Here is a 16,351-nt window from a genome sequence, read left to right on the forward strand (position 1 = left end):
TAGCGTAACCACTACCCCGCTCTTCTTGTCAATTTCACTGCCTATGCCGTGAGCGGTGGACCACGAGTATACGGTCTTGCTGCGTTGCATTGCGTTCAGTTTCATTCTGTGAGTTCGACAGCTACTTGACTAAATATTGTATTTTCGCCTTACGCGACTTGTTTTATTTACAGGAAAGTATATGTTTCTGTGTTTGTTTTTGCTTTAATAAGAAGAAAAAAACCGTGATCAAATAATCAGAACTCTTTCAAAATACTCTTAATAAAATATATTAAATGCAATAACTTTTGGGTTTTTTTAATTCAAATAAATGTTTTAGTTTGACTACATTTGAATAGAAACTGAATTCTGATGAAAGCAGTTACTGTAAAGTCATTTGAAGTCACATGATAAAAATCACATGGTTTAGTTGAGCAGACCACAAAGTGCAGAGCTAAAATATGTGTATGAATCTGTGTGAAAATCCAGTCCGTTTGTCCACAGGGATGCTAGGAAGCAGTCAAATGGGGTCGCTCAATCTGCTCAAATCCAGTCAAATGGGGTCGCACGGGCCGACAAATGGGGACGTCCCCGTTTGTCGGAAGCGTCCCCATTTGACTGCTCTCCAGTGACAATCGTCCCCATTTGTCGGTAAAACCACCTACACACACTCATCTCTCACAAAAACTTCATAGACACAAAACACTGTGACACACCCGTACGCACATATGGACATACACACCTTTACAAACAAACAGACATACACGCACACACATACACTTATGCACACACACACACACACACACACACACTCACACACACACACGAGTACAGACTCATGCACGCGTGCGCGCGCACACACACACACACACACACCCCACACACACCCCACACACACACGAGTACAGACTCATACACGCGTGCGCACACACACGAGTACAGACTCATGCACGCGTGCGCACACACACACACACAAATACACACACACACACACACACACACACACACACACACACACACTCACACACACACGAGTACAGACTCATGCACGCGTGCGCACACACACACAAATACACACACACACACACACACACACACACACACAAACAGTAACACTAACACATGTGCACAAAATGAACACAAACACACACACCGCGCGAGAGAGAAAGACTACAGGGAGGCATGACGTCATGATGCATTAATTGACGTCAAAGACTTTCGACCGTGACGTATTCTTCTTACGCGAGCTTTATCCATAGACTTGGAAACTACGGAATTTCTACCCGTCCAAAGCGGCCTTGGGTGGCGTTTGCTCAAAAAATGGGGGCGCCAATTTTACCCACCGTATTTTTGTTAGTATGGTCCCAATTTTTGGTGAACTTCCATCTCCAACTGTGGCCCATTTTCGGGCACAAAGAATCCTTCTTTATCATGTATTATTCGGTATGCACATTTCTCAAATCGATTACAGTATAGCGTTCACGGGATACCTCCAGCTTCGCTGGGACTACTGATATAATCAGATAAAAAGAAAAAATGTAAGACACTTACATTTACATTCCGTTGGAGGTGGTGATGACGGACACGTTGACGACTTACCTAGACAGAAACAAATAGACAAAATGCAGCAAATGTTAAGTCCTTTGTACTGGAAACTTGCATTCTCCCAGTACGGTAATATATAGCTATTCTGGTGGACACGTGGGGGAATTCGGGGGCTGTGATTGGATGGTCTCACACATCCCTTTTCCGGTCATCAAAGCATAACGCTACGAAAGTTGGCCATTTTTGCCGATATCCAAACGATATCGGCAATAACAAAGACGCATGGTTCCGGTTTCTTCCACGTGTATAAAGTACACGCATACCTCGCCAGGCTTGTGTCTGTGGCTAGTCGACAGACGATGCAATTTGCTTTGTGTGTGTTTTTGTTGTTGCTTACTGTACATGACATACATTACGTGTAAAATCCAGTTCTTTAACTGGCAGCAAACCTTGCAAATTTCCAGAAGCTGCAATCTGAAGCGACCTATCTCTGATTTTTGCAGACGATCTCTCCAATCACCAATGTTTAACACAAAATAAGCAAACTCTCCTGTCACATAGAACGTCCATTGTGTAGTGCAATGTTGAAATGAAGTTACCGGTCTGAAGCATTTCGTCGTTTCTTCTGAGACAATCCTTGTTCTCTTATCATCTACAGATTTACCGCAGTCTTCACAGACTTTCGAACATACAATCTACGTAGGCAAGCATGATACGTCATAACGTCATATGATTCCTAAGATATTGACGTAATGCTAAGCATCCGGTTATCTTGAGTTTTCTCCGTAATACATGTCCGTGGGTTTTTCAATGTTCGGTTATTTCCGTGGCTTTATGCAGAAAGGAAACCGTCGTCTGCAATCAACGACATGGACCATTCTGGTCCTTGTTGCTGACAAAAACATGATTTTAACACAGAATTTAATGTCAGAATAGCTATATAAACGCTATTGTGTTTTCATCGTAGCAATAGGGTCCGATATTTAGACTCGAACAAGTATAATGCGACTCGTCTTCGACTCGTCGGCATTATACTTGTCTCGTCTAAATATCGGGCCCTATTGCTACGCTGAAAACACAATAGCTGTTAATATTGTACTACGCTGCAAGCCCCTGGAGCAATTTTTTGATTAGTGCTTTTGTGAACAAGAAACAATTAACAAGTGGCTCTATCCCATCTCCCCCCCCCCCCTTCCCTCCGTCGCGATATAACCTTGAACGGTTGAAAACGACGTTAAACACCAAATAAAGAAAGAAAGAAAGTATTCCGTAGGTACAGTTCTAAGCGCTTGTCGAAGAGTTGTCAACACAGGACTAACAAAGAAACTAACATCTACAGACGGACACGAACCCTATCACACACTAGCAAACCCTGATAAACATACAACAAACAACTGTTTAACAACAATGTACACATCAATAGCTAGGTCCAAACAAAATGATATTAAGCACAAAGAAAAAACCACCTCTCACAGAGCACAGCACAAGAATGTCTTTTGGGGCACAACACATCACGTCGAACATGAAAGTCACAGCCAGCTACGGGAAGAACTGAGTCTTCAACCTACTCTTGAACGCGTCAAGAGAGGGGCTCTGGCGAAGCTCAAGCGGCAGGCAGTTCCAGACGGAGGGGCCCGCGGAGAGGAATGCACGCTGACCAGCAGATGCGAGTTTCGAGCGAGGGATGTGAAGGCGGAGTGGGTCAGCAGCAGAACGAAGGGGACGGTCGGAGGGCTGGGTGTACAGGTCCAGGGAGGATTGAAGGTACTCGGGAGCAGAGTCGTTGAGACACTTGTAGACCAGAGTGGACAGTTTGTAGGAGATTCGGGTGTTGACAGGGAGCCAGTGCTAGGAGCGAAGTAGGGGGGTGATGTGGTCTCGCTTTGTCTTCCTCAACGGCAGCCTGGCTGCAGCGTTCTGGACTCGTTGTAGGCCATGAATGGATGAGGCGGGGAGGCCAGCAGAAGGGAGTTGCAGTAGTCCAGACGACTGAAGATGAGGGAGACAACCAGCTTGACACAGGCGTCGTGGGTGAGATAGCGACGGATGGAGGCGATGCGTCGTAGGTGGAAAAAGCAGGTCTTGATGATGAAGGAGATGTGTGTCTGCATGGAGATGGTCAACGTCCTCCGGCTTGGCGCTGTTCTGGAGCTACATGAAGAAGTATCCTTCACGGCTTCTGCGGAAACAGTCGGCTGGGGATGAGGACAGCAGCTAATGGGGAACCTATGTAAAACATATAGACAAGAACAAATATACGTCAATGGGAAAACAAAGAAAGAAGTAGAGAAAGAACTCCGCACCTTAACACAGTGAACATGAAAAACACATGTGAATGTACTTATGTTTTAAATCTCCTCACCCCCCCCCCCCCCCCCTCCCCCCAATTAAGACCAGTTATCAAAGATATTTTTCAGTCTTCAAATGAGAATTTCACTGTTCTCACGGAAGTTGGGAACCCTCAAGAAAACTGAGCTGTGCTAATATATTTTATAACTGCAAACATGCCTCAAATTCAATATTGCAAGCCACTATACATTCCTCATAAAGGCACATTCCTTCATGCTCACGTGTGAAAACTAACATAAGTTTACAAGTGTGTATCTATTTAAAAAACAAACTAACAGCAGAACAGGAAGGTTGAATAAAATCCTTACATTAGACTAGCAGTTGATCTGTAGAATTCCAGGAGCCGAAATCCCAAGCCCTTGATATCTGCACTTTCAGCATCTTGTACCTGGAATAGTATGAAGATAACATGTCATTGTCACCGTCAGTAAATCACTATATCAAAATTATCAATATCATATGATTACTTACTAAAATAACTTTTATGAAGTTATCTAGCACTGTCAATGGCAATAGTATCATGACAGTTTGACAGTGAGATTACGATTAATCATCCTCATTAACAAATAACATAGATTAGTTCTAATGTAGTACCTGTTTGTAGTGAACTCACCAGCAGGAGTATTGCATGTATTATGAAGAGTAGTTAATACTAATAGTTGTAGTACAAACCCAAGTTTGTGTGCGTGTTTGTATGTGTGGGTGGGGGGACAGTTACTGATGGTTCACCCACAAAAAATGTACACTCACTAAGTAATGTCACTTAAAGTAACTATTTTCAAAGCTTCTTGCTTACCTTGGAATAGTGTCAAGCAGCTTATATGTTGTGTCTAGATAAGCCATCAGATCTTCACTCAGCCTGCACATGCTGCACACTGGACATGCCTACACTTGTATCTTGAGCAACCAAGCTGTTGTTGCGGAGACAACGGAACCATGCTCAAGTCAGGTCCAACTGAAATAAAAGCATATTGTTAGTTGATAAATGATTTGGTCAAGCAAAACCATGCGGTATTTTTTTTAATAAAAAATTTAAATTTAGGCAAGCGAATCACAGAGTGCGGCGCGCTATGCAGCGCGGCGATTCACAGAGCGCGGCACGTTGTGCAGCGCAGCGATTCCCAGAGCGCGGCTATTGCTCTCACCAGCGCAGATTGTTGATGCACTTTATTTTTGTACATGCATGATTATCAGCAACATTTTACACTCTTTCTTTGGACACTCAAAAGCAACTTCAGGGCTGCAAGACTACAAAATTGCACTTTCTGCAGACTGAATATACACGTTCAAATCAACCGGAAAAAAACCCCACGGCTGAAAAAACGATCTGCGCATGCGCGAATTCCAAAATGGCTGCTGAAGTGTTAACTGGTGTGACACCGATTAACAGTTCCGCGGCACTGTACTCGGATAATTGTTTAAAAACGTCATCCCAGTTTAAAAACTCAGCTCCTTTCCATATATAGTAGAAGCCATTGCAATGACATGTAGTGATATGACTGCCAAGTATTTAAGGCCGGTGTCACAAACTGAAACAATGCTTCTCATTGCGGTCAATGCGCATGCGCTAACATGGGGAGATTAATCAGGTCGTGAACAACCTAACCCTAACCCTTACCCTAACCCTTACCCTAATCCTAATCCGAACCCTAACCCATGGTTCGATGGGTCAAAGGGTCGCATTTTGTAAGTCCAAGATTGGCGCATGCGCATTGACCGCAATGAGAAGGATTGTTCAGCAGAGGTAGGCACGTTTTTACATCGGCGCAGCGATATACTGGTGAATTCAGTTGAAAGAGTGAGAGAGAGAGAATGGAGCTCTGTTTTTCGTTTTATTGACAATTTTATTTCTCAAATAGATCAGATAGATGTAGCTGTTGTAAACTTTGCGATTGTGAAGGAAATGTATCGGCAGAATACATCGCGCGTCGTGAATCGCAGCGCTCCTCGTATCGCCGCGCGTTGTAAATCGCAACGCTGCACAAGGCGCCGCGCGCTGTGAATCCACTTCGTTAAATGTATGTATACCTCGCTGCTGCAAAAATAATGTACTTATTTACTATTAGCATTTAGCTGGTCATTCAAACCATAGCTTGTTTAAAGCTAGTAGTAGCAGTAGTAATGATTTAGTAAAATACTACTATAGTAGAAGTAGAACTCGAACTCCTATTGCTAGTAAATTACTAATTAGTGCACACAAGAACAACCATGGCAGTTGGCAATGGCACTGGCAGAATACGATCAAATATTATTATTAGCCTCACCATGGGTTGACGTCCCATCAAAATGAATCACTGAATGAATTACGGACTGAATCAAACTTCAGAGACATCATTACAATTTTTCACAAAGATTTTTCAGCAAACAGCCATGTTTACCTGTACAAATGTATCAGTGCTATCACTATGACTATGAGTATGACAAAAGCCTTTTCTACTGCCGTAGGAAACCTCCCTCCTCCCTCCTCCTCTTTTTAGCCCGCTGCGCCCACCAGTCCCGTCGCATATATATAGTCAACTTGGCTCCTGCGACGTACCATACCAGTGTCACTGAGTGTGGTAACTGGTAAGCTTAGTATTTGGTTCGAGACAGAGACAAAGTTGAAACTTAATTCGAGAAGCCAAACACTGACGAATACTTACGTATTTTGAGCAAAACCCACTCACGTCGACCACAAGTTGATGTCTGCTGGAGTACGTAGTCATGAAAACGTTCATGAAGCTTGCTTTTAAAACGTTTCTTAGCACATGCTTTCGAGTTTTCGCTGCCATTTTGCTTGGCATTTCTGATAATAACATTCTACTGCGTCATAGGCCACTGATCTAAAAATGGAGCGGGACAAGTACATAACTCATAACTCATAACTCATAACATTTTATTGATCCAACAAAGGAAATTAAATTGGTCATCAGCACATATAGGTCATTAATTAATAATTATAAAAGAATAAGAGAAGAAAATTCATAAAACCCATGATAACAAAAAAATATCTAAAGTAATATATGTACAACTACAATACCCTTTTTACTTGCACACTTGACACACCGACACACATGCATACATACCTACATACATACCTACATACATACATACATAAATACATACATACATACATACATTCCATGTTAAAGTGTAGTTAAGAACATCACAATAATTATATCATTGTTTGGATTAACAGATAAGTTTTTATGTAAATGATGATAACAACAATCCATAAGTAACGCTATTGCACTACCAAAAGAAGAGACCAACCAAACACATAAAACCAATCACAGTAATCATCATCAGTTATCACAGGTATCACAGTAGATTAGCCATCAGGTAGTTAGACTCAATTGGGCAAAATATAGTGTCAACACCATCACAACAGTGCTAAAGCTCATTATCACAGCACTAGTTATGATCAATGATCAAAGGTCAAACAGTCATCAAATCATATTAAATCTATCACTAAGAGGTACATTTAAAAGGCATCACTGATAGTCTGTGGCCAGGACAATGGCTCGGTTGCTGTTAAAATATCTCACAGCTGCAGGAACAAAAGAACGCCGAAAACGCTCCGTTCGACACCTTGGCATGAGAAACCGAGCGTTCCGTGTGATGCGGAGATGCGCCTTATGGTGATAACCCGACAGGTACAACCATGCTGTTGTTGTTGTTGTTGTGTTTTGTAGTTGTTTCAAGTTCAGATGATGAGGCCGTGTGCCAAAAGCAACTAATTAAAAGTGTGTGTGTGTGTGTAAAGCCGAGCGATGGTAGCTTCACGTAGATTTTAGGGGAAGGCCTCCTAATATGGACCGGCTCCTAATATGGACCACCTCTTGTTCTGACAAACTAACGGCGCTAGAGCGCTCAAAAAAGTTTTGTTCGCTGTATTCACCCTCTCTGGATAACTTGCACATGTCAAAACAGTTGCAGAAACACAAATCTCAAAACTGTTAGGCTTTTTCTCTTTTTTTCACTTTTGGCAGCGTTCACTCTAAATTTGCTGCCTAAAACGGACTCGTTTCTGTCCACAGCCAAAGCTTTTATCACACAAAAATTGCTATATATGACAGCTAAGACCGCATTTGTTACATTTTAGCAGTGTTGACCCCGAGTTTCTACTGCAAACAAAAAATCAATAGCAAAATCTCAAAGTATGTGCGAGTCCCCTAATATGGACCACCTTCAACAAATCGAAGAAAAAGAAGCTAAAGGCTTTTTTTCATTAATTCATTAAGAAGCTTGCTGGAAATAACCTATTACTAGCCATCGAGATTTAAAAAAAATAAAACAAAAAGTCTTCTTTTCGTGGAAGTTGATAATTGTACTTATTTTCACTCTGTTTTTGATAAGCTTCTTTAGTTTCCTGGTGTGCTTCAAATAATGCTCTCATCAACCCGAGACAGATCAATCTAAAGTATATTTGAATTAGTCTGACTTGTACACTAAGTTGTATCATGCTATTTTGAAGTATAGGGGGCTTTTTACAGTGATTCGTGAAGGCCGCTTCACTGGTCCATATTAGGCGCCCAGGCTCAATGTTTTAACATAGAGGGGGAATCGAGACGAGGGTCGTGGTGTATGTGTGTGTGTGTGTGTGTGTGTGTGTGTGTGTGTGTGTGTGTGTGTGTGTGTGTGTGTGTGTGTGTGTGTGTCTGTCTGTCTGTCTGTGCGTGTGTGTGTGTAGAGCGATTCAGACTAAACTACTGGACCGATCTTTATGAAATTTGACATGAGAGTTCCTGGGAATGATATCCCCGGACATGTTTTCATTTTTTCGATAAATACCTTTGATGACGTCATATCCGGCTTTTTGTAAAAGTTGAGGCGGCACTGTCACACCCTCATTTTTCAATCAAATTGATTGAAATTTTGGCAAAGCAATCTTCGACGAAGGCCGGACTTTGGTATTGCATTTCAGCTTGGTGGCTTAAAAACTAATGAATGATTTTGGTCATTAAAAATCGGAAACTTGTAATTAAAATTATTTTTTTATTAAACGATCCAAAAACAATTTCATCTTATTCTTCGTCATTTTCTGATTCCAAAAACATATACATATGTTATATTTGGATTACAAACAAGCTCTGAAAATTAAAAATATGAAAATTTTGATTAAAAATAATTTTTCGAAATCGATGTAAAAACAAGTTCATCTTATTCCTTGTCGGTCCCTGATTCCAAAAACATATAGATATGATATGTTTGGATTAAAAACAAACTCGGTAAGCTAAAAAGAATAGACATACAGAAAAGCGTGTTATCCTGCTCAGCGCGACCACTACCGCACTATTCTGCATGGCTTGTCGATTTCACTGCCTTTGCCACGAGCGGTGGACTGACGAAACTACGAGTATGTGGTCTTGGTAAAAAAAGCAGTGCGTTCAGTTTCATTCTGTGAGTTCGACAGCTTGACTAAATGTTGTTATTTCGCCTTACGCGACTTGTTTGTTTTCTAGGTATACAATGAATATTGTCACAAGTGGATGAAATACTACAAGTTCCCATCCCTGTTCATTGGCTCTATCGACGCCCGTTTTTAACCGCTTCCTTCTCTTTATATAATAAACCGTCCATTGATCGTATGTGTGTCTGTGTGTGTGTGTGTCTATCTGTCTGTGTGTGTGTGTAGAGCGATTCAGAGTAAACTACTGGACCGATCTTTATGAAATGTTACATAAGAGTTCCTGGGTATGATATCCCCAGACGGTTTTTTCATGTTTTCGATAATTGTCTTTGATGACGTCATATCCGGCTTTTTGTAAAAGTTGAGGCGGCACTGTCACACCCTCATTTTTCAATCAAATTGATTGAAATTTTGGCCAAGCAATCTTCGACAAAGGCCGGACTTTGGTATTGCATTTCAGCTTGGAGGCTTACAAATTAATTAATGACTTTGGTCATTAAAAATCTGAAAATTGTAATTAAATTTGTTTTTTTATAAAATGATCCAAAAGTACGTTCATCTTATTCGTCATCATTTTCTGATTCCAAAAACATATAAATATGTTATATTCGGATTAAAAACAAGCTCTGAAAATTAAAAATATAAAAATAATGATTAAAATAAAATTTTCGAAATTGATTTAAAAACATTTTCATCTTATTTCTTGTCGGTTCCTGATTCCAAAAACATATAGATATGATATGTTTGGATTAAAAACACGCTCAGAAAGTTAAAACGAAGAGAGGTACAGAAAAGCGTGCTATGCAGCACAGCGCAACCACTTCCGCGCTAAACAGACTCGTCAATTTCAGTGCGTTTTGCACGAGCGGCGGACTACGGTCATTGTGAAAAAATGCAGTGCGTTCAGTTTCATTCTGTGAGTTCCACAGCTTGACTAAATGTAGTAATTTCGCCTTACGCGACTTGTTTTTTAGTAACATCGGCTTTGGTGAAAATTGATTGCCTTATAGGCAACACCGCGACTACATGTAATGCTGATATATCAAGAAAACTTACAAAACACAAATACGAACTTGGAAAACGACGAGTCAACAAATGCTCGATTCGAAAACTCGGGCACGTGGCAGTTATGTTGGCAGTTCAAGTCTTAGTATTTACGCCAATAGGGGTGGCGGGGTGGTAAGACGGTGTCTTCGGACGGTCTGACACTGCTTATTACTGAGACACTTCTGATTGTTGAGGTGAGTCACACATTGTTTAACTTTAAGAAATAAAGTCATGGTGAAAACGAGGACTGCTTTCTCTTAAAGGCACAGTGCAGCTCACAGCCTTCGTTTTGCGTTTTTGATGCAGCTGAGTGCATTAAATTTTACACTACAAAAATTCTCCTATGGTAGTAAAACAAACCCAAAACTACCCAACGACGACATCTGTGAAGCTCGACAGTTTCTTGTTCACGCGAGTGCATAAATTAACCTAGTTATTACGTGGTGTTTGGTCGGAGTTCGATTCAACTGAGTGATTCCGGCCTCCATTTTGTTTTACACAAACTCATGATGATGTCTGACATAGTTTGCTAGTGACGTGTCTTTTTGTGCATGATGTGGTCAGAGACTATAGAGTATACAGAGACGCTCCATGCGGTGCTGAAAAGTGAGACCGGAAGCCCAGTGGCGCCACCACGCGGAAACATGGAACAATCTACTTTCTCTTTTCACAACAGTAGTGATATCGTGCTGCAGAAGCATGGCCGCGCCAACGCGAAAACGCAGTGGGGCATGGTGTTCGGCCATCAATTGCTCAAACGCACATGCCAAAGGCTTCAGGATGTTCAAATTTCCCAAGGAAGAGAGCAGGTGAGGATTGTTTCTTCAATTTTTCTCTCGTTAAATGTTGGAAAATCAGTAAAAGTTGTAGCGTCGAACTGCGTGTAGATCTATTCTACTGGAACAGTGAAAACACACACTGTACACACTACAGCCTCAAACCAGTCCAAGCTGTGCATGTTGGTACTCAGGGGCGGACGAGGGGGGGGGGTTCTGGGGTTTCCGGAAACCCAGCCCCCCCCCCCCCCCCAAAATTGTGTTTTTAGGGTTGAGTTTCAATTTTTGGGGTTTTAATCAGTGACAAAATCTGCTGCCTAAAACTGGTAATGATCATCCTCAGAATGTACCAGATTGCACCATTTTGCATCATTTTTTTTCAAAATTTTCGGCGCTTCGCGCCTTCGCACCCATATCTTCACAATATACTTTTGGAAACACCCCCCATAAAATGAACTGATCCGCCCCTGGTACTAGTTTCACATGTATACGATTTATTTCTCCTCTAGTTTATCTCATTTCGGCATGCCAAGTCTGGAACTGATAGTGGCAAATACGGTCAGTGATCGATTAGGGAAGACATAACAATCTCGTTTGATTGACACGGCCGTCGCGGGGTTCTACAACGGATAACAGCTTGCAGCTTCGAACGTTAGTAGTATCATGATTAATATTTTGATTGTAAACGTTTTGATGATGATGATGATGATGATGATGATGATGATGATGATGATGATGATGATGATGATGATGATGATGATGATGGCTATTGTTGTTGTTCTTGTACACCATTTTGAATGAGTAAAGGTCAAAGCGGGTAGACAGAGAGAGAGAGAGAGAGAGAGAGAGAGAGAGAGAGAGAGAGAGAAGAGAGAGAAGAAGAGAGAGAAGAAGAGATTTTGGATTGGATTGGATTGTTTACTCATTTAAGCCATAGCCCCTTATGACGGGGGTGAACATATATATATATATATATATATATATATATATATATATATATATATATATATATATATATATATATATATATATATATATATATATATACAATGACATAATGACATTTGCACACAAATCAAATGATATAAATCATACACGAACTAAGACATTACATTACATTACATAATGAAATATACCGTAGACTTACATGAACTAAGACATAACAACACTACGTAGCCGAAATGCTTTGTACACATAAGCTGACAACTTTCGAACAATACCTTCATTCACAGATGCCATAAGCATAGAAAACTTGTGTAAACTTGGGTTTCTATAAAACTTAGCAGGAATAAACTGGCATCGCAAATCACGAAGTGCGGGGCAACAAAGCACAAAATAAAACTCATCTTCCTTACAATGGGCAAAACAACATATCCGCATCGTATCTCTAAAATCGATTAACGTGCACAAATAGTTCTGTTATTCCACCTCGGAATCTTGCCATATAATAAGAGGGGGAGAGAGAGAGAGAGAGACTGAGAGAGAGAGAGAGACTGAGAGAGAGAGAGAGAGAGAGAGAGAGAGAGAGAGAGAGAGAGAGAGAGCTTTCTGAACAAGAAAGAAGCAACTGAAAAGAAATAAGAAAATCATCGATCGATCAAGATTCTTTAAAGTCAGCTTGGTCACAAAAATCTAGTTTAAGTTGCTGTATTTTACAGTTTTATTTACATGATAACTTCTTATCTCCGTGTAATTGACAACCCATTTCAGTTTCGATGTGCTGGGGCGACTCCAAATTGACTAAATGCCTTAGTTACCGATTTAACCGGGAACTATTTCGTTAAACGATTTATTCCTGACATATTAACTGACCATGTATTCAGTATGTATTTGTATTTGATTAAAACACACAAAAATAACGACGGTTAGTTCGTGAAAAGAGACTGACTTGAATCATGTTTGCATAACTACAGCGATGCAGCGAATATTGCCTAAGAAAATTTGATTTAATTTTAATCTATACCATTTTTTGTGGTGTTTTTATGGTCATTTAAAAAGGATGTTCATAAACAAACATGTTTTTTCATCCAGTTACTTTTTGCAGCACTGTCAGCCGGACAGAACAGACAGTATGTTAATAAAAAAAACGCTGGCGCTGGACCCGAGTACTCTTTAGACTGGCTCGCTCCCCCAGTATAAAAGTTTTTTTCTTGTGCACGTGGATTTAAAAAAAAAAATTTAAATTTATTTTACACAATTAAAAAAATTATTAGAGTAAAATAAAACATTAAAACGTTCATAATAAACAAAAGTAAACAAGAATTTATTTTTAAAAAAAATAAAAAATAAAATAGACCGCCCATGCCGGGAATCGAACCCGGATTACTTTGCCCATAGTCGGAAACGCTTTCCACCAAGCCAACAAATCTGACATTCGCCAGTGAACTCAAATGCCTATACTCCTCGCGCAGTGGTACACGCACGCAAAGCACGCACGTACGCAAAGCCTGGTGTCGCTGGCTTGGCTGGGCGGTTTATCAGCCGAACGGCTGTTCTATCCCACCGCGAATCGCGCCAACCGTTAAGAGTCGTTTTTGTGGATTATTTGGCATTTAGGTCCCAGGTAACATTATGAAGTTTTAATACGATCAATCGGACCTATTATCAAGTTAGTGTATCAACTTTTGAACGAACTGCGTCCAGTAGTTTCCCAGCAATAAGCTGTTAAGTCGAGACAGACACACACACAGACAGACACACAATTAAAGTCTGCTGGACCCTAGTACTGCGTACTCGGGGATAAAAACGTGATATAAACACAGCCGACAGCAGCCGCTATACGCGAGCTACCTTGTGCGGCAGGGTGTGGCTCTTTTCCCGCGCTGGGCTGGCCGGTCTCAGTTTCGCACCGCAGCGCAAAGAAGGATGACGCGTCTCTGTATGTACTCTATAGTCTCTGATGTGGTGATGTGCCTGATCTAAATTTAGATCCAAAAATAGGTCAAGACCAGCCGGGTCCGAGTACGAAATTAATTCGTAAAAAATCGCAGTTCTTGACTCTTTGGGTGCAAGTCAATGAAACTTGGTAGTTCTTCTAACGGATAGCTGCCTGAGGTATGACTAAAAGCCCCAGGGGCTCCGTGCACCTGGATTTGACAAGTTCAGTACCTTTAAGTTAAGTTTTAGAACATTTTAAAGACAAGAAGAGCAAACGCTCGATCGAGTCACTTTCGCAGTTCTGAATATTATATGAGGCATCAGATGGACAGGAAGAAATTGCTATTCACAACACAATGAGTCACGTTCACATAAAATTTGAGCCCGGTCACTTTTATAGTTTCCGAGAAAAGCCCAACGTTAAGTTGTGTGTTGCCGAACAGAAAAGGCTAGTTATCTCCCTTGTTTTTCTGATAACGTTCGTAAAAGGCTACAGATGTAAATACTTTGATGTAAAGAATAATCCTACAAAGTTTCAATCACATCCGATGAACTTTGTCAAAGATATAAAATGTCTAATTTTTCCTTTGACGCTGACCTGTGACCTTGAAAAAGGTCAAAGGTCAACGAAACCATCGTTAAAGTGTAGAGGTCATTGGAGGTCACGACTAAACAAAATATGAGCCCGATCGCTTTGATAGTTTCCTGTCAAAGATATAAAATGTCTAATTTTTCCTTTGACGCTGACCTGTGACCTTGAAAAAGGTCAAAGGTCAACGAAACCATCGTTAAAGTGTAGAGGTCATTGGAGGTCACGACTAAACAAAATATGAGCCCGATCGCTTTGATAGTTTCCGAGAAAAGTCCAACGTTAAGGTGGTGTCTACGGACGGCCGGCCGGCCGGCCGGACGGACGGCCGGCCGGCCGGCCGGACAGACTAACACTGACCGATTACATAGAGTCACTTTTTCTCAAGTGACTCAAAAAAAGGCCACGTTGATTGTTTGTTGACGTTCCTTCGACCGGGCTAATATGGTTACCAGAAACAACCAAAATTACTGATCAATCAGATAACAACAAATAATTTCAGCCACTTACATTCCAATGGAGGTGGTGATGACGGAGACAGTGGCCACTCTCCTAGACACAAACAAACAGACAACATGCAGCAAATAAGAACAGCATATATACACTTAGAATTGTCTATAAGATGAACCGAAAATAAAGCGGGGAAGGACACACACACACACACACACACACACACACACACACACACACACACACACACACACACACACACACACACACACACACACACTAACAAGCACGCACACACGTGCGAGTGTTGTTCTGTGTGTCTGTTTGTGTGATCCAGGGGCAACGCCCCTTGTGGGGGTCAGGGGGCGAAGCATTTCTGAGCCTTAAAATGGGCATATATATATACATTTCTGAGCCTTAAAATGGGCATATAAATATACAAGCTTTATAAGGCCCCCTGAAACTGAAGGGGCTGTAGGCATTTCATAATCTGAAAATGGGCATTAAAATACAACCATACATACGAACAAGCTTGCATGGGGCCCTTGAAAATATAGGGGCTCTATCATTTCAAAATATTGAAATGGGTATTAAATTGTAAGCTTGTATGAGGACCCCTCTGAAAACTATAACACTAAATTGGAATCTAAAAAGATTATAAAGAATATCAGTATTATTGACACACAGTTCTCACAGAAATTTAAGCAAGACAAGACATGCTCAAACATAGCATGTTGTTGTTCATGTCTGTCATAACATACAAGTACCCCCCTAAAACTGTTTTATTACTTTTAACACACAAACAGTGATGACAACATATATATCATTGGACACATGCAATTTACCTTGCACAATGCAGCTCCCTTGTAGCTTAATATATCATCACTTTAATATCCTTAGTCCAATTGATCCAGGGTGACAATAAGAGGGGTTATCTTTTCTAACTGTGACACCTGTGAATCGGGTTTTATCTCCCACAATTCCGAGAGGAATGGGTCACGTGAGATAGAACGCGGGAATACGTCACTGAACGAATGGTTTCCGTCCTGTAAAGACGTGTTGGTGCACTGTCTCTCTTGCTTTGCCTTCATTTTCCTCTAACCTTTCTCTGTACAAGTTTTAGTTGTAGGTTAGTTGAAGTGTATTGACTATTTTGATTGTTTATCATTGTGTCAACTTGCAAGGTAAGGAAACAGTTTGGAGTTTTCGGTGTTTGTTGGTTTTTTGAACCGGGAACTTGTTGTTTCGCGTATGAATTTTATTCGTCGAAGCTAACACATGGAAATGTTAGGCGTCAGTCGGCGCGTTCATTGTTTTTGCAGGTGTGACCTACTATATTTGGGTCAG

The 16,351-nt window shown here is 41.0% G+C and overlaps 1 long non-coding RNA gene across 1 annotated transcript in view; it reads right to left on the bottom strand.

Annotated features, from left to right (window-relative positions):
• Positions 1-1,504: 1,504 nt before the first annotated feature.
• Positions 1,505-16,351, bottom strand: part of LOC138957041 (uncharacterized) — a 107,240-nt gene continuing 92,393 nt past the window's right edge. The window contains exons 4-5 of the long non-coding RNA XR_011452912.1: positions 15,065-15,106; positions 1,505-1,578 (exon numbers count right to left, since the gene is read on the bottom strand). This is a non-coding gene — a long non-coding RNA (uncharacterized lncRNA). The remainder of the gene's footprint in view (positions 1,579-15,064; positions 15,107-16,351) is intronic.

Source organism: Littorina saxatilis, unplaced genomic scaffold (assembly GCF_037325665.1).
Source record: "Littorina saxatilis isolate snail1 unplaced genomic scaffold, US_GU_Lsax_2.0 scaffold_359, whole genome shotgun sequence".
Taxonomy (NCBI): Eukaryota; Metazoa; Mollusca; class Gastropoda; order Littorinimorpha; family Littorinidae; genus Littorina; species Littorina saxatilis.